Here is a 23,303-nt window from a genome sequence, read left to right as displayed (position 1 = left end):
CGAAGCTTACGAGGATCTTTGATGTTCGTCAAAGCGTTAATGAGTCACTTCAATTATGCGACTCAAGCTCGACGTCTATTTAATTAAACAAGCGAGGTCCTGTACTTTTCTCAAGTATCTAAAGAAAGAAAAGATAAATGAGGGTGTCGACATTTCCATTCCAAAGAACCACCTTCATTACTTGGAAGTGAAGTGAAAGGTTGAGAGAACAATTTCGTGAACAGCCATGCGAACATTGCGATGTTTCAGCATCTCTTTTATTTATCCCCAAGTGGAGTTTCAGCTTCAGAAGTTAGTCCGTTTTATATACCTTTTTTTTTCCTTGCACGGACTATACCATTCCTTGAAAAAGACGCTTTCTTGCTGCAACACTTCAAGGTACCGACCGTTCCAAAAGCGATGTATCTGCTGTTTTGAGTTCAAATACACGGCCGATGCAGATTTCACAGGGCCCTCATGGCGAGAAAGTAAGGGCTAACTAAAACGTTATTTCATTACTTTTGACATCGCATCCGCCTCGCCGATACCTTCCGCGATGTCGAACTTCAATATCACGCATAAAATTGAAATATTCTGTCGCACAAAAGTGAAATTCCTGCCGGTATAATACGAATGAATATAAACCAGACGAAAAAGAAAAAAGGACTGTCTTCTTGCCCCGCGTCTGCGTCTTCTGCACTGCGTCTGCTAGCTTCTAGATGCAGACGATCGCTAGGATCACCAAATCGCAGAAATATAAACGATCGCCAAATCACACAAATATAAACGAAATCACTTCTTGTTTTTCGCCGTTACGTTAGAAATGTTACGCTCCTTTTAATAGTCGACCGGCCGTAAAGCGACGAAAAGCCGTTGCGATAAGGGCGTCGTCATGAAGTATCTGCCGCTGAAGCAGGCAGCCATGAAAGCAGCAAATCGAATGGTTCTGATTTTTTACCACGCGTCGTGCTCTTCGAGAGGCGCTTCTAATCCCTAAGCGAGGCAATAATGACCACACAAAGGAAGCTTGGACAAAGATTGAGACGGAAGGAAAACGCGTCTCTTTGGCTGAAGTACACAATACTCGATTTCTTCGATGGAGTCTTTGGGCCTGTAAGCTACCCAATGTGAGTGGCAAAAGAAAAAGGAGAAGAAAAGGAATGCGATACTAGAAAACGTGAAAGTTAGCAAACAAACAAAAAAAGAACCAGTAGAAGCGAGCGGTAGAAGAAACGAGCGTAAGCTAAATAAACGGCTTTTCCATTTCCCGATAAGAGCCGTAATATCGTCCTGCAGGACAAACATGAATGTAGTAAATACGTTCGCTCCATAAAACACGGGGAGAGGAGGAAAACACTGCGCTTCGAAATAGTGCGCCTTAAGGCCGTGCTAATTTTACCGGCGTATGCTTTCAAGCCGGTAACCGTCTTTGTTTGTTTCGCGGGCAGGAAAGGGTCATGTTTCTTTACGTATGTGCAAGAAAAATGAATAAAGTTATTTCTGTCATTTGTAGGCTTTAGCGCGTCGGTACAAACAATTTGTATGTGTGTACCACGCGAAAAAAAGAATGCGCGACTTCGGCGTCTTCGAACAGATTTCTTAGCAGAAACTATAAAAGAAAGCAGCTAGTCGATGAAGTGTGTTGTACGTTGGCGAGCACAGAAACAGACATCGCACTAACTGCCTTTTTTTTCTTCCTTTTTTTTTCAATGAAGAGAAGCAAGGAAAGAGGCAAGACGAAGTTTCGGAACGCTTGAGTGTCCAGCGTGGAATCGCGGCAGAGAGGTAATTTCATCGTAAAGCGCCTTATCTTGTTTCGCCCGAAGGTGACGACTTATACGGCTTCCTTTCTTTCCTTTCTGATAACTCGGTTAGGCTTATCGCCATTGGCTCGCGCATAATGTAACTGCCGGAGCCGGATAACGTGATATCGGCCATTCGTTGATATATTTCTTCTATTGTTTTTTTTTTTTTTTTTCCCTAGGGAAGGAGGCACAGTCGTGGGTTGCGAAGTTCGTCAGCCTGACACACCCCCGTGACTCCGCCCCACCGCTCCCGGAACCAGCTTGATTAGTTTTGCGTTCACAGAAATTAAGTTACTAGCTACGATTCCGGAACGATGATTTGAGGTAGAAGCGTTAAGGCATCACTGCCGACGACGCTTCGGGCTATCGCCGGAGTGTAATGCGACGTAGTCAACAAGAAAAAAAGAATTTATCGCCAGGCTTATAAAGAATAATAATAAAATGAGGGGGGAAAATAGCAGGAAAGTTTGAAAGTCTGAAGATACTCGAAGGCATTCGAGTCCATAGCTGGCGGAGCACCCGTTCCCTTGCGACGTGCTTAAACTGAGTCGCATGACTGCATATACTACGCCAAACGAGCGTCGTTTCCTTTTTTTTTTCTTTTTTATTCACGCTGATCTTTTTCGTATCCTTGGCGCTTTCCTTGTTTTTCTGTTTGAATCGTTTGAGTGCGTCGCGACAATTGAGGAGAAACCGTTTCGACTCCGTCTACCCTCCCCCCCTCCCCCTCCTTTCTTTTTTTGATCCTGCTCACTCATCACCACGAGTGTGCGCCACCAAAGCTTTCCGCAATGAATAGCGTTGCAAACGTTGTTCTTAATGACCCTCGAAGCTCGCTGCAAAATTATCACTCCGTCCTCCAACTGCATCTGTTTCGCTTCCCGTCTCTCGGTTCCAAGATAGGAACAAGATCCAGTTACTCCTCGTTTGTTCGCTTCTCGCTTCTTGTTCCAGTTCGATTTCTTTGTTTCGTTTTTCGCCGACAGTTGGCGCTTTATGGTCGTCCGCGCACGTCCTCCATGTTTATCCGTTTATTCACAGTGCGTCTTTAGCACCAGCCGCTGAAAAACTTCGCCGCCTGAACGGAGATAAGAACTTTTAATTTCGCGGAACGGAGATTAGAGCGCGAGTTTTCGAGGAGATATCGGTCTAATGAGTTGCGAAGAAACCAGCCCCGGGTAGCTTTTATCGCAGCCTGCAGCCGCCTGGTTATCAAATTCCACGGCGCACTTTTAGAGCTTCCGCAGCAGCGTTATCGACTTTTTTAACGTGCGACTTGGTAATGTTTCATTGTTGCCATGGAAATCGACTGGAGAGAAACGATGAGAAATAAACAAATGAAAACGAGGAGACGTCAGACCGGGCGCCAACAGTCGGATGTTCGACGACATAGAGATTTTGACGTACACTCTTTGGGCGTCGACATTTACGTACTGTCTTTTTTTTTTTTACGACAAGCGGCACGCAAATGTGTCCGGCAAAGAGCCCTCGACGCGGTTTACAGTGAACACGACACGTCCGAACGACTAGACACGACTCGTGCTCATCGCATGTCATACCCACGCTCTATTATACATGATATCTATATACTCGCAACATTGTTATGTTCTTAGTATATAGTAAAGGATCTTTTTCTCCAAAGCAAGCGTAAATGCTTTAATAATTTCAGTTTGCTCCTTTATATATTTTTCTCGGACAACGTTTTGTTGTTTGTTTCTTATTACGGTTCCGGAAAAGCGGGCTCTTCAGTAGCCAAACTTTCCGTTTTGTCGCAGTCAATAATCAACAAGTGTTGCCGGCATGGATACTGCGTATTTCAGTAGCACAATTATCGTTTAACACCTGCTGTATCATACACATGTGAGTGGAATTACGACGTCAAAATAAAAGTTTGTGGCATAATGTCCGGCCGCGCCGAGGTGGGCAACCATATTACGGAGCAGTTGGCAGTTAGGCCTACCAAAAAGAAAAGCTAGATATGATAGTAAAGTTTGATTAGAGCTTTTCAGTTTCTGTCAAGATATAGTCACAAGCGAAAGGGAGGCACGGAGAGAAGAGCGAACAATCTTCACAGGAGCTGTGATTCCCGTTTGACATCAGCATCAGAGCATCAGAGCTTGCGCTTCGACAGCAGAACATGACGTTCACTCGGGCATTTTCATCCTTGCGACATTTCTTCGTATATAGGCCACCTGGCCTTCGCTTTGAAAAAAAAAAAAGAAAAGATCGGGGGGCTTGCGCTATGTAGTTACAACGACATTTAAAAATACCCTAAGTTCTTGCTGAGTCACTACAGTTTCGTGGGAACCCCGTGTATGTGTGTGGCTTTGCTTGCCCTTGCATGCGTATAACTCTGCTTGCGAGTACAAAAATGGCGGCGCCCGGAACTATCGGATAACTTGTCGCGCCGTCCTCTGCAGTCAAGTGTGTACGTGTTGCGGTGCGTGAGGTACACGTTGTACCTCATACGCTGGTGCATAAGCGTCTCGATATCGTGTCTAGTGCAAAGCGCACCTTCGCCGGAAGGTGTGCTAACCGGAAATAGGCATTCGCTTGTTAAAACCGCATTTTTTTTTACTTTACGTGACGAATTAACTTTCTTATTGAGCATACGGTTGTTTTCGTCCTCGAGGAAGACTCGGCGCCGAGACGTCCTTTTGCAACACTTATCAATTGCCGTACCACTACGACAACAAATTATTAATCCGTTAGATCCGACAAATACTTCGGGGATTTTTTATAACAATTATTTTGTAGTTTAGCATCTTAAACTTTCTTTTTTCTTCCTTCAGTGGACATGAAATTTAATTACCACTTATATCCTCATTACCTAAATTTAGGCTCATTTCGTAGTACGCGCTACGCGTGAATACTGTGTTTCGATATAGCGAAGTTTGTTCTGCTTCAGGAGCCAGTAGCATTACTGAGGTGTTCAGCGAAACACATTACCTTCAGTACTGGTACGGTAAGAAGCATTGGATTAGTTCGTTAAGTTTCTCACATAATCGAGGTTCGGTTTGTTAAGAGCGAGGTCTTCGCCGCCCTAGAAAGAGCAGACCCTTATGCCTAAAGAAATGCGAGCTATTTGCATACAAATGCTCGCCAACTCGTAGATCCGCAAGTACGGAATAGTGTACATGAGTACGTAAGTACATGGGTAAGTACGTAAGCACGTAAGTACAGTCAACTCAGTTGCAGAAACAGGAAGTGCTTTTCTAAACTTTTGAAACATTTAGTCGTGTCGTCATTTCATCATCATCGTAAGTACGCAAGTACGTAAGCAAGCACGTAAGTACAGTCAACTCAGTTGCAGAAACAGGAAGCGCTTTCCTCAACAACTTTTGAGACATTTAGTCGTGTCGTCATCTCAAGTCAGCTTCAACAAATGTGCAAAAGACAAGTCAACAAACTTGAACTCTGTTCGGCGAGATGTAGTTTCATGTAAACAATGGGACGCGAAGAGATATCAAAAGAACTTGTTTACATTCCCTAGGGTTTCCAATAAGTGTTAAGGCATTCACGGAATAATTATTAAGCTCATCAAGATATTAACCACGTGGCAGCAGTCATCATTACACGTAAAAAAGCAAACGAGTTCATTTATCTGTAATGTAAATCACATCGAGTCCTCATCTATGCTCATTTCATCCGAACAAGAGACAGAGTGATAAGATGGGCTTGTTGTATGTTCATATACTCGTTAATCATTTCAACGAAATCGTGCAGTTGCCGGGCGATCGGCTCGAGATCTACTTGTGGAACGTACGGAAACCCGCGAAAACTGTTTTTCAATGTGTCGATTGAGTTTCAAAGCGTTGAGTCAGTTTGAAGAGACGTCATTGCTGCGAGTGCTTGGAAAACGTGATAAGCTGCCCATCTTCGAAAATTAGCAAGAGCTTTGGCTCCTGTATATTGTTGTCGAATGAAGCGTTAGTTAATTCAAGTTTTTCCAGAGCTTGTTGAGTGATATTGGGCAACATGTTGTAGTTTATCGGTGTAACACACGCACAAAAGAATTCCACACTGCACACTTACGTGATAAGCCCGCAGCGCGAATCTTTACGCGAGCTTCAGTATAATAAAAAAAAATCGTGCAATCCGAACGAAACGTTCTGTCGGAGAAAGTTAATCACAGTGTAGACGATTTTGATGCGGTTCCAAATATCAGAGACGGAGAAAGTATCTATGTCCAGCCTTGGGAATTTTCATCGGTGAGTGATAATTACGCCGAGAAACGGCAAGTTGTACCGCCGTACGCAGACATATACAAAAATAGAAGTCAACCGGTTTACCCTTCTCTCGCGTCTGTTTTTTTTTTCATTTTAATTTCTTCCTTTCTTTTTGCAGATATCAAAATTTAGGTTGCTTACGGGTCGTTTCTGAAACATTTTCTCGACTAGGGAAGAATCACTGTTTGAAGCGCGCGAAACTTGATTACATGCATGGGGCACTTCCCACAAAGCCCACGATGAATGCGTCCCGTATCATTACCCTATGTGGTTATATGAGTTTATAGGGGGAGAACAGATTCTCATATATTAACCCATATGATCATATAGGATTATGCACATTGGGCGTCTGGGGTATGCGCTTTTCCTTCTTTTTTACTTTTTGTGAATGGCGAATTCTTTGTGTTACATCTACCACGTGTTCTGGTAAATGAACCTCCGTCAAAATTGGTCGTGTCGTAACGTCTAGAAAACGTGCGAAACAAGACACTCAAATCATTACTCTCATCTCTACCTGCAGCAACGCTTGCCCGCTCAATGAACGCGTTACGCAGTACTAGCATAGGTAATTTCCACGTTCTCTTCCAAGACGTAGCTTCCACTTGACTTACAAGATTTCACTTTGTGAGGAAAAGTCGAAGAGAAAAAAAAACGATATAGATAAAAAAAGAACGATTCACGAAATGTGACCAAGCGTGACCTTGTGTGTTGCCATGGGACGGACGCAGCGAAATCCGACAGTTCAGCGGCCTAATATATGTATAAGCGTGCCCCTCCAACCCCCGTCACAAGCTCAAAACATGGCCCCTGCTGTATTTGAAAACCACAAGCAGTTCTCACTTCATAACGCCGCTCCGTCTTTTTTTCGTGTGTGTGTGTACGGTTTTCGCGAGGAGCGATTCATTAACCTAACATGAGAAAATGCACTCGCTCCATTCCTGGTTTCGCTGCGATGTGTGCAGCTTGTGACGCAGTCGCTGACGTCATCGTCGTCTTCGCAGAAGACAGTTGTCGTCACTCTGTCCACTGGCCGCGATGCGAGCGCCGTTGACTGGGCCTGCACGAGATGCTCTGGCGAGGTCACGTGGCGTCGCCGTCGTCTCCTATTGGTGGAAGCCTGGACACCGAGCCGCTCAGCCAATCAGGGCGCCCGCGTCGCTTCACCGGTCCTGCGAAACAAAGAGCAAGAACGAGGGCACAATACTCAATTGGGGCTCGCGATTTGAGAGGGAAGCGAAACACGATATGATCCGTACACTGAACAATAGAAAGAAAAGGCTTTATCGTATCGCCAAGCAATCTAACACGTCGCGCGCATGGGAAAAGTACCGCTGCATTGACAAAATGTTTCAGTCACAAGCTAACAAAACTAAGCGATCATTCTTTTCAATCTCACTTCCTGATATGCTACGTAATAACCCTCGTCAATTCTGGAAGGTTGTCAATGCATGCCCAAAGAAATCAATAAATATACTTGACCAAAATGGCGTCCCTATTCCTGATACTGAACTTGCAACAACACTTAATTCAACATTCTGTTCAGTTTTTACAAAAGAATCTGAAGGCAATCTTCCTTATTTCCCTAACCCTCAATATCCTCCCATGCCTGCCATCACGTTTGAACCTCATGGCATTTGCAGACTAATAGAATCTTTGAAGCTAACTTCATCGGCTGGCATTGACGGAATTAACGCGAAAGTGCTTAAGAATACAAAAGATGTCACTAGTGTCATTTTATCACACATTTTTCAACAGTCACTCTCGTCTGGAGTGGTGCCGCAAGACTGGAAGGCAGGTAAGATCATTCCAGTCCCCAAAAAAGCTTCTTCAACGTCATGTCTTGACTACCGGCCTATTTCTATTACCAGCGTTTGTTCCAAACTGATGGAGCATGTAATCTTTTCCCACATCATGAGATTTCTAATTTCTAACAACTTTTTTCATCATAGTCAGCACGGATTTCTTAAGAATTTATCTTGCGATACTCAACTTGCGCTCTTTGTAAATGACATCAGTTCCCAATTAGACCTTAATGTACCCGTAGACTCATTGTTTTTAGACTTCGAGAAAGCCTTTGATAAGGTACCTCACAACCGTCTTTTCTTGAAACTTTCAGTCCTGAATCTCAATCCCTTAATTTATAATTGGTTGCGCAGCTTTCTGACCGGCCGACAGCAGTTCGTTTTTGCAAATAACTTTTCATCCCCTCTGTCTCCTGTACTTTCTGGGGTTCCTCAAGGTTCTGTTCTTGGCCCCCTCCTCTTTTTAATCTACATTAATGACCTTCCTAATGACATATCTTCTAACATACGCCTATCTGCGGACGACTGTGTTATTTACCGACCCATTAACAATAGCTCAGATATCCCTGCCCTGCAGCGTGACTTACAAACGGTTGAAAAATGGTGTAAGACATGGTTAATGTCATTAAATGTAAATAAAACCTCATTAATCTCTTTCAATCGTCGGCACTCTTATGTAGCACCCTCATATCTCTTAGGTAATTCAACAATATCATCTGTGACCTGTTATAAATACTTGGGGCTTATCTTAACTCAAGATCTTTCATGGTCCTCTCACATCGCTAAAATAACTAACGAGGCTAACCGCACCTTAGGCTTCCTCCGGCGACATCTGAAATTTGCCCCTCCTCCAGTAAAAACTCTTGCCTACAAATCTGTGGTAAGGCCCAAACTTGAATACGCATGCTCAATTTGGGACCCTCATCGTACTAATCTTTCTAACATGCTTGAATCTGTCCAAAACCGCGCAGCCCGATTCATCTTCCATGACTATTCTTCATATACAAGTGTAACAGCACTAAAATCTATTGCGAATCTTCCGAGACTACAAGCGAGACGTCAAGTGTCCAGACTCATTCTATATCACAAGTTTTATCATGCCCCGATTGGTAACAGCTTCATATCGCCAGCTCACCGCCATTCATCCCGGACTAATCATTCAAAGTCAGTGTACCCCCCGCATGCGCGCACATCATCCCATCTTCATTCGTTTTTTCCACGTACAGCGAGAGACTGGAATGATCTGCCTGAAGAAGCAGCGGACCACTCCAGTGTGACTGCATTCAGGACTGCCATCGAACGCATTTTCCTTTGAAGCAGCCCACCCCTCATGTAAAACCCCTCTCCAGGGGCATTTGAGGAATAAATAAATAAATAAATAAATAAATAAATAAATAAATAAATAAATAAATAAATAAATATGCCCATGCACCACATCCAGCGCATAAAACATGTTAGTATGGTCATATTTTTTATGTATTACGGTTGTTTCGCATTGCTTTACAATTATTTGAGATTTATTTACTAAGGCTTCAATTTTGTTTCTGTTATTTTAACAGAATGATTTCATTTCGATTTAATTTTTGATCCAGGAATTTTCCCGACCCCAAAGCACCACGTGATACCGGCGCCGACGGCTCGTACAAACAGCCGTTTACAGGCTTTTTTATATCCTTTATTTATTTCAACACACCGCAGTCACCGAGGGCTATCTCAGCAGTAGAGGGTACAAGATTCAACGAAAAATATCCATGGTTTGTGGTGCATGAAGTTCAGCAGTCGATACAGATCGGAAATTACCAGGCAAAGGGTTTCAGTGTTTTGGTAGTGCTGATAAAACAACCGTTTTTAAACATCTCACTGCGTGATGAAGAGGATGCAGACTCGACGCACCATAGTGTCTAGTGCATGTAGGACTGGCGGGGGTGATGTAGTCGGTGATTAGAGCAAATTGTGGAAAGTTAGAGAGAGAGAAAGAGTGAACTTTAATGAGAACCAGCAGTTTAGTCGAGTGGGCCTAGGCCCCCCCCGATGGGACGTCGAGGTCTTGCCTCGTCGCCGCTTCGTAGGCCTGCTGGGTCACCCAGAGTTGGTCGTCGAGATGGAAGCTGCGCAGGGCGGCGTGCCATCTCGACGAGAGTGTCAGGGGATTAAGGTCTGGGTATTTATGTTTGCACTCCCATAACATGTGGGGCAGTGTTGCTGATTGAGTTTTATCGATCTTGCACGTTTGGCTCGGGCAGATGTCGGGAGTATATGATGGAATAGCGTGTGAGGGAGGGGTACGTATTGGTCTGTAACAGGCGAAGTGTGGTTGCCTGTGCTCTGTTTAACTTGCGGTGAGGTGTGGGGAAGGTTGTTCTTGCGAGGTAAATTGACTTCACAAGGTGGTTGTATGTTGTAAGGCGGTCGCGTCCTGCGGGTGCACCTGCACCGTCTCCGGCACGGTTGACTAGTCCTCGTGCTACGGAGTGTGTAACCTCGTTGAGGTTGGTGAGGTGCGGGTGGACAACGCTGGCCTGTGCTGGGATCCAGACGAGGGTGATTTTATTTTCAGACGAAAGTGGGGCTTGTTGTAAGATACGGAGTGATTGTTCAGAAACACGACCCTTGATGTAGTTAGTCAGAGCATTAAAAATATTTACAAGACTCGACATGGTGGCGACCATATAGAGAGTGCAAGTTCAATACTGAAAAGATTTAAATTAACATTCATAATTATGTTAGCCTTTCTCCGTGTGTAGCAAGGTGGGTATAAAAACATCAACTAATACAAAAGGCATTTCCAGGTTGATTTCTCTCGCTGTCCTAGGAGAAGAAAAGCAAATTGAATTCATGACAAGTGACAGCAAATGATTACGGTATATCAGTATAAATGGACAGCAGCTGGATGGAAGAAGTGAGTGACATACACAAGCACAACGCATAGCGTGGATGAGAAGGCTTGCCTCTTCCTTCTGTTTGCCTCCCCTTAGCGCTTTTGTGACGTCTTAGTGAACCAAGCAGCCCAAGTAAGCACCCACAGTTATGGACGTTCAACGATAGAGCAAAAATATTCAAGAGAAAATTTACAGTGAGATCGAAGCCCGGGGTCTGTTTGAGACTTTGATTCACTTACATATATTTTTTTAATGACTCACTGTACTTCCTGATTTGTGTGTTTGAAATACCAAGGTGTTCCCGACGTTGAGGGTCACACAGACACCTCGCTGTATAGCTGCTGTCAGATAGCAATGCTGTATGTCAACATCACCTATGCAATTTGTCAAGAAGCTGGAATCGCGGGAACAGAAGTGCTAGAATCGCGGGAACAGAAGCGCTGTGAGATTCTTTCTTCGAAATGAAAAAGAAGACATGTCTACATTACTGCCCGGCGACATCCATTCATGTCGTCCCACTTCTCAAGTGCACATGACTGTTTTGCAGCGAAGTTGGCATCCTCTAGTTGGTGGGAATTTTCGGTGTCCGTCCGAAAGAAAAAGAAAGCACCGTGAAACAGTACATATCTCCTTTGGAATCAGGCATACAACACACAGCTCAGTATTCATTTCACTAGAGAAAAGCACAAAACACGCGTCAAAGCGGCATGATGGATGACAAGGTACCTGTGAACAATGCGAGGCACGTTCCTTCTCCCCACGAGAGTGTTCGTCGGTAAAGATTGCGGTTGCTGTTCCGGTGGGAAAGGGGCAACAGCAGCATATGAATCAGTGAGTGACGTCACTAAACTTCGTATACAAACCTGCCCAGCAACTCATTCAATTCATTGCAAGACCGCTATGGGTAGACCCCGCAAAGTTAAAACTCCCGAAGAACGGCGCGAATACGATGAGCGTCGAAGAGTGCAAAATCGTAATGCTCAACGACGGTGTCGTGTTAAGACTAGGCAGAACAATAAAACCTTTCATATCCTGACCGAGGGCATCTGAGTGGTTTCCTAACAGCTTCGCTGGCCATCAAATTTCGCAGGGTCGGGATGGTGAGTGAGTTTTTATTCCCAATTTTGCCTTTCGAATATCATTTTAATGAAGTCCGTATCTGTGCATATGACACGATTCCTAGCCCGTCCCTTATTGTGGCTACTCGGAATGTTTTCAAGCATCATGATGATCCTCATCATCACTCTCACTGTAGCGCTTGCTAACATAGTTTCATGTCCTTAGACTATACTTGGTTTCTTTTTTTTATTTGATGCTGTGCTAATTTGTTTCATCTATATGCAAAAATTATCTGCCGCCCGTTTACCAATGCTCAGGAGCCGACTTCAAAAAGCTTCTCGTCCCGAAGCGCTGTCTTACTTAGATCAAGTGCCTCTATAATAATGTGTCCAACTCGACGATAGGCCAGCATCCGTGCTTATGAGCGGTTCTCTGAGAAATCTTTTTTTGTGGATACGATTCCAGTTTTTTTGAAGGATTTCAGTTTATTTAGGTAACTAATTGTTGTACATTCAAACTGGAATATGAAGGAAGAGGTTCCAGAAGATAAAGCAGTATGCGGACTTCCCGTACATAAATGTATAGTACTTTAATAGCAGCAAGCACAAAAATACGAACTTTGAGTTATCGGAAGTTTATATTGTTAAATTAACAACTATTAACTACGTACTGCCAAATGAATAAGAAATACATTATGTATTAGGCAAGCCATGAAATACGCTACATAATGGCAGCACTCGAGATCCCAAATATTGCAATAACGAGTACAATGTGTTGAAATGCACATCAAATATTAGCTTTCCAGCAGGGAAGAAAGTATGTTTCAACGCACGTAGTAGAGCCGACTTTACATCTGAAGTGAGGTTATTTCAAAATCACAATGCTGAGAAGTATGCAACATGCTGTCCTTAATTAGTTCGCGCGATCGGTAAGACGAAATTGTCATCCAAGTAACGGTGTTTGTGTTATCGCACAGTGCCGTAACATTTAGCCTCGAAGTTACGTAGTAAAGACAGGGATATTCTTTTTCTCTCATACTGCACAGATAGGTGCAAATTTTATTTTTTTAAAAATAATGTGTAGGCGTTACAGTTACTGGTGCTAAGAAGCGGCCACGAACCCTTTCCACGAAAGTGATGCCAAACCACGCCATATGGTCAGCAATATAGCGGCGCGAAATCGAGCGGTCAACGATCCCTCAGAAAGTTGAAATTTATTGCGGCTATACTTGTACCGCGAAAGATGTGAGGTCAGTCTTCTAGCTTTATCGAATTCGCCCATTCTCACTTTCGCCGCCTTGCACTCGCCCCCGTGACGCAAGAGGACAACAAAGTCAAGTTCACGGCCTGAAAGGACCGCAATCAAATCATGGAAGCGCTACTCCGAAACTCGTTGCAGATACCAGAATCCCTCGATTCCTCCGCGAATATTATCAATCCCGACCTCAGAGTATCGCCCTTAGGTTGCGAAGCACCCGTAGATTTACGTAATGAACACCGCGTGTGCGGCTCTCAGCACTCGATTCCACCGGGCTTTAAAGCCGTGTAGCGCGACCTTCTTAAGCGCGACGCGCTTCTCGTTTTCGTACTTTACGATCGACGACGAAGAGCAGCTCGGCTGTGAAAGCTTTTCTGTAGCTGAGAACTCTTCTCTCGCGTAGATGGCGCAAGAAAATAAGGCACATTGTAAGCGCACACGGCCTCTTTATGGCACTGATTGAAGCCGTTGTGGGTGCGGTCTTACTTAAACTTAGGGAAAAAAAGTTGTTGCGCAAGAAACAGACAAGCGCGAGACAGCATAGAGACTGACATTTGCGTGTGTTCGTGTCGATACCCTCTCGTGGCCTTGTCTCTTTATTGCGCTGTATCTTCTTTTCCTATAAGCATTACGAACCAGCTCACCCAGCAAGCTTTATTGAGTTGCTTAAGCTTTTATCGTTAAGCCAAGCGTTTTCGCCTCTCCGCCTTGATAGCCTCGCTGACCTGCTGTGAACAAGTCCACGACCCAAAGAAACGATGAGTGTGTCGCATAGACTGGCATATTACACTCATATGCATGGATTTCACTGTGCTGTCGGAGAGGGGTGTGCGAACATTCGAGACTGTCAAACAACGAATCGAATAGTGCCCTATTCGATTCGGTCTTCATATAGAATAGTCACTATGCGTAAATGCGAATGTTATTTGAATAATTTTCGGATATTTCAGAACGTCAGCTGCGCTCCAAATAAACACAAAGTTGGTGCACAAGTCCGGTAAATTTTCACTCCCGGGGTCATAGCATACGGACATAAAACATGCGAACTTGCGTAGTGGAGTAGGCTACGTCATTTAGGTAGACATACTTCACCGCCTGTACCGCGATCATTCGCATTCTCTGAGCAACTCTGTGCATGCGAAGATACGACTTGTTTGCTCCTATATGCTCCATTTCTGCTTTTATTAATCAATGCTTCATGACGCACTATGTAATGGCAAGAACTTGCTAATTTTAAGAATACTAGGACGTGAACATTGTTTTATACTAAGTGTGACAAAGGGCTGCTCATTATTCGAAAACTACGCGTTGTTCGGTTCTATTCTCTTCTGGCACAACTCGATTCGTATTGGATTCTGTCTCAACAATCGCTATTCGCACGCCCCTACTGCAGCAGATAAGCGGAACTATGCAGATAAGCCGTACCTTTTCGTCGTGGTAGCTGTGCTACAATATGGCGACATAAATGATGTAAGTGCATAGGTTTATAGGAAATACCATGTCCGCCTTGGCAACAAAGCTATTTGGGCGACAACTGCGCAGCAAGGAGAGAAGAAAAGCGTTTACGAAACGCTCTGCTAGCGAAATTCGAGATTTCTTCGGCTCGCAGTGAATCAGATATGAAGGAATACATTTAGCTGTCGTGCGCAGATTCCAAGACGATAAGATATAAAGCCCCCTTAGAAAACGCGACCGGATCTTCGGATGGAGCAGTCAAACAGACGTCACCTACAGAAATCTGAGGAGACGCAAATCGGACCGGCTGTCTGGCACATAATAGAAGCAAAGAGGCTAATGCGGCTTTGAGAAGCGCATTCTGTCGAACACTCTGTGACAGTATCGAATTAAAATGTCAAAGGCAATAACTGACACGACACAATCTCGGAGCTTTCGCTGAGCAGACGACGGTACTGCCTGTCGTCCTACTACGTAGTTTGATCAAGAAGGCATGCAGGATATTTCTGTTCTTTTTTATCTTTTTCTTTCTTTATCTGCGCATACAGCATTGACATTGTTTCAGTTTCCTATCAGCGTTTTGTATGTCGTCCGCTTGAGGCTTAAGAAAAAATAATATTGCGCTCATAAAAAGAGAGCGGCGATAGGTTATCTGAGCGTGTTGAAAAAGAAATTGACAGTCAGTTAAGAATTACGTGATTTGAAAAGCACTCAAATCCACCTTATTTTACCTTAATCCACTTTAATTCACCTTCGCTTCCTTTACATCACCTTTATTAACCTTACTGATCCTTAAGTCAGCTTCCTCAACCTTAAGAAACCTTATTCTAACTTGTTCACATTACTTCACTGTAATTCGCTTTATTTCATCTGAATCCCTTTTAATTCACATGAATTGCCCATAATCACTACTAATTAACGTTTTTCTATGATTTACTATCTTCAGTGTTACTCCTGACGCCGTACAAGACTCTGATGACGTAACCTCGTTCCCATTGGCTGCGACGTCACGTGTGCAGTGACGCAAGCATTAGGCACACCTTTAGTGAACCAGAGCTGTGGACCAGCCGTGGTGTTGGGGAAGCGTGCTGGTCTGGCAACCCGTGGAGCCGGGTATCATTCCCATGCAGACTGAAGTTCACGAAATTTATCTTTTCAAAAGCATCAATGTACATTGTTCACAGGAACCTCCCCAGAGAACTGTGACGCCAATGCGAGCATTTCGTGACGGCGTTTTTACTCTTTGCGCCATCGGCCATTTTTCCAAGCATCGCGTGATCGCGCCGGATTTTCTGCCTCATTTGACATATAATTTCTTTCGCATTAATAAAACTACGCGGCTTAACGTCCCAGAGCAACTATAGAGGGCTGTGACCACATTTGTAGCGGGCCTTTTGTGTAACGTTCACCCAAAACACGCCGGCGTGAATGTATTTATTTGCATCTATCTGCTATCGAAATCGGCCATTTCGGCAGGTAATCGCACCCGCAACCTCGCTCTCGGCAGCAATCGCCATTGCCACTACGTCACCGTGGAACTTCCCAGCTGCGTGATACCTCGAGGGGAATTGTTCGGTCAACGTCAAACGTTTGCGAGTTGCAGGTTCCCTCGAGAAAGCCAAATTTGAGCCCAGTGTCAGCATGCCGCCAATAAAAACAGTACAGTGCTATATGTTGGTCGCGCACACGAGTACTAGCAGCAAATATGAAGTCGAGTCCCGCGTGCCTTTAAGTCAAGTAAACAGCCCCGCTTTTCTTTTCTGAAATTCCGCGTCCCGCGTAGTTTTGTGAATCCGACTACGCTCTCCACAGGCAGCAACATAGAGCGTAGCCAAAGCTCCCGTTCCAACGTTCGAAGGCAAACGGCCCAGTCATGCAAAGCATGCGCATTAGCAGAGCATTGACACTTTCGTGGCGAAGGTAAGCGATGGCTGGCGACGGCGATAATGAGTAGCCTGTGTTTTTAATTATGCACCTCCTTCTAGCTTACAGGCCATCCGTTCAGGCTCCTCTGTGACAACGCGGAAAGCGTCTGCCCTAGGAGAGGTGCCTGTAGAGCACCGTCACGTGACCCATTAGTGCTTGGGCTTCGCCACCTGCTTAGTTTTGGCGCCTTCGTGCTGTCGGCGACACGAGCCAAGTTCATTGCCACCGCTGCGAACGAGCCGTGCCAGAGCGCTAACGGTAATGCGTGAGGAGATTACAGGATAATTATGAAGGCGAAAAAAAAAAAAAAACAACCCGCCCTGGTTGTGGCAGTCGCGAATGTCCCGGACACGCGAAAGCACTGTACTGTGTAGCAAGCTTCACTGAAAGCTTCGAGGTCAAGGACACATTGTCGCCGAGTGTAGTTGAAGGCGTGCATGCCCTTGTACATATACTAGACTCACTGTTGCCCTTATTGCTCTTGCTGCATCAGGTAGATTCTAATGCCAACTGGCGTTTTTGGTCGCCTCCTCGTGCCCAGCTACGGCCCCTAGATTTCGTGAAGCAATAGCTGCTGAAAAGCCAAGCTGAAGCACTCAGCCTCCGAATTAACCCCAAAATTACACTTTAGCGATGCCAGAGGTGATTGTCCTAACTTACAACGCGAGCTGGTAGAGAGCGGACAGTTTTAGAATAGCGTTTGTCGCCTTACGTACGTTAAACGCAAGCACCTTTGCGAGACGTTACAGTGCGTGTCCTTTCAAGTCTTTTAGTTTACCTTACGGAAACACAAACGTGGAGAAAACGTTATAAAACAGGGCGCGTTCTGGTGCCTCGTGCCAACCGTATCTAAGTCAAGACGGTCAATAGCAACCATCCTGCTGTTGCTATGTGGACGCGTCTCGTTAGGCCTATGGGCACCAGAATTGGAGAACGATCTCAGAAAATGGACGTGCTATGCACTCACAACTAATATTTCAGGTGAGTTTAGAGAAAGCGAAAGCTCATTTCAATAGTTACTGGCGATCAACGCGAGTGAGAGGGTAGCCATCACAATAATTCACGCTGAAGCGGGAGCCATGGGTGCCGCCACGTTCGACAACGCTATTTCTTAGCGTCCCTAAACATTACGGACGTTAAACTCGCCAAATAACGGACGTTATCATAGCGCGCGCAAACTGCAGAAACCCAATAACGTTCCGAGCACGCGCAGTGAGGCCGACGCTATTTCTTTACGTACGTAATGCTTTTACGTTCGGTTGCAAACACTAAACTAAAACTGTCTAATTTCAGCGCGGCGTAGCGGGTACTGACGTATGCCGGAATCGCAGGATACGTTGCTGCGAGCAGCAAAACTGGGGGCAGCACGCAGTGTTTAAGCACGGCGCACCGAACTATTGGTGTTCAGTGAGCGAAAACACTGGGTTTATCCGCTGGCATGAACACGTCCACAAAGGCGCATTCCTAACGAAGTCATCTTCGTTTTTTTTTTTTTTCATTTCCTTTCTTTCTATTTGTGAAGTTACGAGCAGTGGAGACCAACAGAGCGATTTCCCGAACCACCAGTGCAAAAAAAAAAAAAGGAAAGAAAAGACGAGAAGGCCGTTTCACGTCAGGAGACCAAATTTTAGACAAATCCATGTGCTAGCCATCACTCGCACGCCGGTCGAAGAGCCATACATGTACGCATGTGTGTAACAGCGCAGGCATGCACTACCGAGCGATTCTACTGTAGCAGCAAATGCGACATAGATTGACAGAAAGTAGGATGAATTGATACTTAGATAGATAGATAGATAGATAGATAGATAGATAGATAGATAGATAGATAGATAGATAGATAGATAGATAGATAGATAGATAGATAGATAGATAGATAGATAGATAGATAGATAGATAGATAGATAGATAGATAGATAGATAGATAGATAGATAGATAGATAGATAGATAGATAGATAGATAGATAGATAGATAGATAGATAGATAGATAGATAGATAGATAGATAGATAGATAGATAGATAGATAGATAGATAGATAGATAGATAGATAGATAGATAGATAGATAGATAGATAGATAGATAGATAGATAGATAGATAGATAGATAGATAGATAGATAGATAGATAGATAGATAGATAGATAGATAGATAGATAGATAGATAGATAGATAGATAGATAGATAGATAGATAGATAGATAGATAGATAGATAGATAGATAGATAGATAGATAGATAGATAGATAGATAGATAGATAGATAGATAGATAGATAGATAGATAGATAGATAGATAGATAGATAGATAGATAGATAGATAGATAGATAGATAGATAGATAGATAGATAGATAGATAGATAGATAGATAGATAGATAGATAGATAGATAGATAGATAGATAGATAGATAGATAGATAGATAGATAGATAGATAGATAGATAGATAGATAGATAGATAGATAGATAGATAGATAGATAGATAGATAGATAGATAGCTATCTCGCGTGTGTGATAGATAGATAGCACCTCATAGTGTATAGCGTTGGGGAAACGGATAGTGGAAATGGCAGTAATGCCTCTCTACTTGGCACGAATAGATTCGCACGTTCCTCACGCACATCTATTTCCGAAGAAGAGCCGCAAAGGAGGTCAGTCACGTAGGAGAATCACAAAGGCCATCAATGCTAGGCCGCCGGCCCGCATGTAAAATGCGTTATTGTTTCGAGAAGAGGGTGCCAGGCGGAGATATAGCGTCCAGGTCAGTGCGACGGGGGACGGGCACGTGCAGATTGCGTTTCTCCGCTGCTTCGTCGTGCGCGGCGCGAATCGATTCCCATCGAGCACTTTCGAGGTGGGTGCGATGCCGGAAGTGTTCTGTGCTGAAAAGCCCGCGACGCCTGATGGATTGGCGGCGGCCGCATAAGTGATTGAATCGGAAGTGGGAAAAACAGCGGCTGTCCCACATGCGCGCGGTGCGAAAGGAACCAGTTACCCGACGCATATAGAGCGAAAGATGCGTCTGCTCGGCGGAAGGCGTACGCTCTGTCACTCTTAGGTCCAAATTTGGAAAATGTTTTATTCAGCACGGAAATAGAAATGCTTATACGCAGCTACAGCCTATAGTCATGTTCGTCGGTGGCCGAAGTTTTTATGGGCCCCTCTAACTCCGGAATGGCGTGCGTGATATTGGCACCCGAGCCTTTGCCAAATTTATCGCGGCGTTGTGGTGACCTTTATCTTTTTCAGTGAAAAAGGAAAACAACTTAGTATGGTATCGCGTTCAGAGGCTGTGGATTTTCGCATCAGAAGCGAGTTAGCTTGTAGAATTATGGATTGTGGCCTGCGCGAATTCCGAAAATGCGCTCCACCCTCTCCCCTCCCCCCGAAATGGCCGGAACTTGGGAGTGCACCTATTGACAGCACTCGACCGAGGAAACAGGTCTCTTTTGCAAGCGTGACGGTGCCATGCTGTGCGTTCTCCATCTGCGGGTCTAAGCTGCACGGCTCGCCGATTTCGGACGAAAGTAAAATGAATGCAAGTCAAGAAGGCTTGGGATTTATGACAGCTAGAAGGAAGACAAGCGAGGGGGCATCAGTTCGGTGTCGGCCTTTTGACGAGTGGGCCGGTCGTCGTCACAGATTGTTTGAGTATTTGTGCCAAGCCGAGGCTGCACGGTAGTTCACCTGAGCTGTTATGAACGTATTCGCATGCAAGTGATTAACCCTGGTGCGCCTACAGGGTTTATGCAGTTGGTCAAAGCAGACCATCTATCTCCTAAACATGAACTTTGTGGAGTGAAACTTTATTTTATCCCCCATATGTGTTGCAGGCAAATGCTCTCGAAATAAAAACAATTATCCACCCACGCACAGGCGCACACGGCTGCCCAGACATATATATATATATATATATATATATATATATATATATATATATATATATATATATATATATATATATATATATATATATATGATAGAAACACTGAAACGTAGGCCTGAATAGAAGTTTTGAACACCTACTCTGCATTAGGGAAGGATAATAGGAGCAAGACGAGAAAGAAAGAAAAAAACAAGGGTGTTGAAAATGGTGGTGAATTCACTTGGAACAGTGGTGACTGTTCAAAGTCTCAAATCCAGACCTCTATCTTGCGAGTATTCGATGAGAGCCTTTAGAACATCGCGGCGACAATGTCCACAAAGAACCTTTTAAGTCAAATGTTGTTTGACAAACCTAAACAAATTTTACACCGATGATTGCTTTCGCACAGCATGTCACGGGCACGTGCAGAAGGCGCACGCTGTAGTATCGGGTATATCGCACTCGTCGCAGTCCATACTGCCTCACGGCTGATAAGGTGAAGGTAGTGCCCAATTAACACACCTCGGTGCACCTACACAAAACACGTACACACGTATGCACACCCACAGCCACCCACACCAACCCGTAGCCCAGTGGCTACGGGGTTTCACGGCTGAGCACGAAGTCGCGGGTTCGATCCTCGATGCGGCGGATGCTCCTTGATGTACGCGCAGCCCAAGAACCCTCGTGCATACTTTGCATAATCGTGTGCACATTAATGACCTCCCCCCCCGCCCCCTCGATGTGGCTAAAATTAATCCACAGCACTCAAGTAAGGCATCCCTCGTAAAGCAGTGTGCGCTGTTTAGGGACGTGAAACTCGACAAATAGAAGAAAAAAAAAAAAGATTATGCACAAACCATCGGCGACGATTGTCAATGCAAGCGAATAGCCGAACGCTTTTTAGAAAGCTATTCGGTATAGTGAACTAATGATGCGCTCGAAGGCGCTACGTTTGTTGCAGCGAGCGCAGTCAGGTGTACACAGTTTGTTGTACCACTGTGTAAATGCGCAGAGGGAGTGAACCGTTGGCCACCACATCTGTACCGGTGGTATGCATTGTAATATAATCCTCATTTACACCCCTTTCAAAGCAACTAAGAGTGTAAGTCGGTCTATAACTCACACCTTCACCTCCCCCCCTCCTCCCACCAAAAAACAAACGGTATAAGCTGTACGGCTCATAGACCGATTTACACCTTTATTCACATTTAAGGGTGTAACTTATTTAACAGTGAATTAGTGGCTTTGCATGTAGGTCGGATCGTCCTACCTGCGTCGTCTCCAACGCCGCCAGCGGCCGTCGTGGATGGCGATTGCCGTCCTCCTCTCCCGCAGCCTTCACTGGGGAGAGAGAGAGGGCGCTGGGAGAGGAGAAAGGCTGTTCTTACCGAACGCTTCACCACAGCGTGCGAAAGCTTCAGACTCTCCGAAGCTCTCTAACGGCACCACGATGCGTCTCGAAGAGAGATACGATCAGTTGCATCCCCTTTCTCTTCCTCTAGTGCAGGGGAGCAAACCGGAGGCTTTAACTCTGGTCAATCTCCCTGCCTTTCTATGATTTGCATCTCTCTCTCTCTCTCAGCATCTCACTGACGAAAAGCGCCCCACAACTCAGTTGCACGAGTGCGGGGGCCCTTTGCATCGCGGCCCTTGTATATCCTACACTGCCGGACATATTACACCCTTCAAAACGAACAAGGATCTAAATCGGTCTATAACTAACACCCTTACGTCTTTCCTGGCTGTTAGGCTGTGAGTTATATACATATCGATTTACACACCTATTACACCCTTAGAAGTTCTTCTTTCGGCTCTATCACGCGTTTTCACAGTAGTCGGGAGTGGTACACTGTTGAATAATTTACACCCTTAAAAGCAAATGAGGGTGTCATTCTTTATATCACACACATACTAACACCCAAAAAGGTGCAAGGATGGTAGGTATAGACCGATTTACACCCTTATTCACTTTTGAGGGTGTAAATTATTCAACAGCGATAGTACTCCCGACTACCGTGAAAACGCGTGATTGAGCCGAAAAAAGCTACTTGCTTTAAATAACAAGAAACTTATGGTGCAAGGAAATAGTTTCTCCGGGTATTTCTTTATTTTTATTAAATTTTTTTTTGTGGCACAGCTGCTGGCGCAGTGATAAAGAGACCCCTCTCGTGCGACTCAGATTTCCCACGTGCGCCCTTATTTAAATTCTGGCGCGCTCTCGCGAAGCCGTTTCTGTCTGTCGACTTATCTGCTACGCGTTTCGCAACGAGCGAATCCACTCCGCTATACTGCACTGAATAACCTGTGGTCGCCTGCTTGCCCCCTTTCAGAGTGAAGTAAACAAAATTAAAGAAAAACAAGAACTCATAGAAAGAAAAAGAAGCAGCAGCACGCAAAATTAAGGTGGTCGTGTGGCCCGTGAATCGCGACTTGGGCTGAGGTGCTGCCGTGGCGTTTGGCTCCAGTTTCCGTGCCACTGCACCCCGGTGGTGCATTTAGACTCCGCTCTTTGCAGTCTCGCATGCGTGGGTATGCAAATGAGACCCGTCGTAACTTTGTGCCTTTTGTCACGGAAAAAATGCAAAAACGAAAAAGCATTCAAGAAATTAGAGAGAGGAAATGCGCGGGCGAACGGTGTGTAGCGAATCGCGCAGCTGGTATGCCGAGCGGTGATTTAAATAACGAAAAAAAAAAGAGGGAGAACAGAGGAAACTGGAATGACAGAACGAAAAGACGACCTGCTCAAAAAAAAGAAAAAAAAAATCGGGCCTCGAAAGTGAAGCGATATAGTGAGTTTCATGTTACCCCATTCTTGCCCACCTTGGGGCAGCGGAATTAGCTATACTTACACTTCTTAAAATTGTATACGTCCCCCCTCGAGAACTGCCCAGGCTGTCATTTTTAGTTTGTTTGTTTGTTTTTACTTCTTGCATCGGAGGTAACTGTTGACAGCGCACTCGGCTCGTTTATGTAACGACGTTTTTCGAATGGCCTCTCCATGACGACGCTTCTCCATGCATTTCGCTCAGAGATCTCCACGAGTTGCACACGTGA

The 23,303-nt window shown here is 44.8% G+C and overlaps 1 protein-coding gene across 1 annotated transcript in view; it reads right to left on the bottom strand.

Moving 5' to 3' along the window:
• Positions 1-239: 239 nt before the first annotated feature.
• LOC126527348 (uncharacterized) overlaps positions 240-23,303 on the bottom strand; it is a 279,210-nt gene continuing 256,146 nt past the window's right edge. Inside the window, exon 2 of the mRNA XM_050175144.2 lies at positions 240-7,182. The gene's annotated coding sequence lies outside the window, so the exon portion shown is untranslated. The remainder of the gene's footprint in view (positions 7,183-23,303) is intronic.

The sequence above is a fragment of the Dermacentor andersoni genome, chromosome 9 (genome assembly GCF_023375885.2).
Source record: "Dermacentor andersoni chromosome 9, qqDerAnde1_hic_scaffold, whole genome shotgun sequence".
Taxonomy (NCBI): domain Eukaryota; kingdom Metazoa; phylum Arthropoda; class Arachnida; order Ixodida; family Ixodidae; genus Dermacentor; species Dermacentor andersoni.
This window is presented reverse-complemented; position numbering and strand designations above follow the sequence as displayed.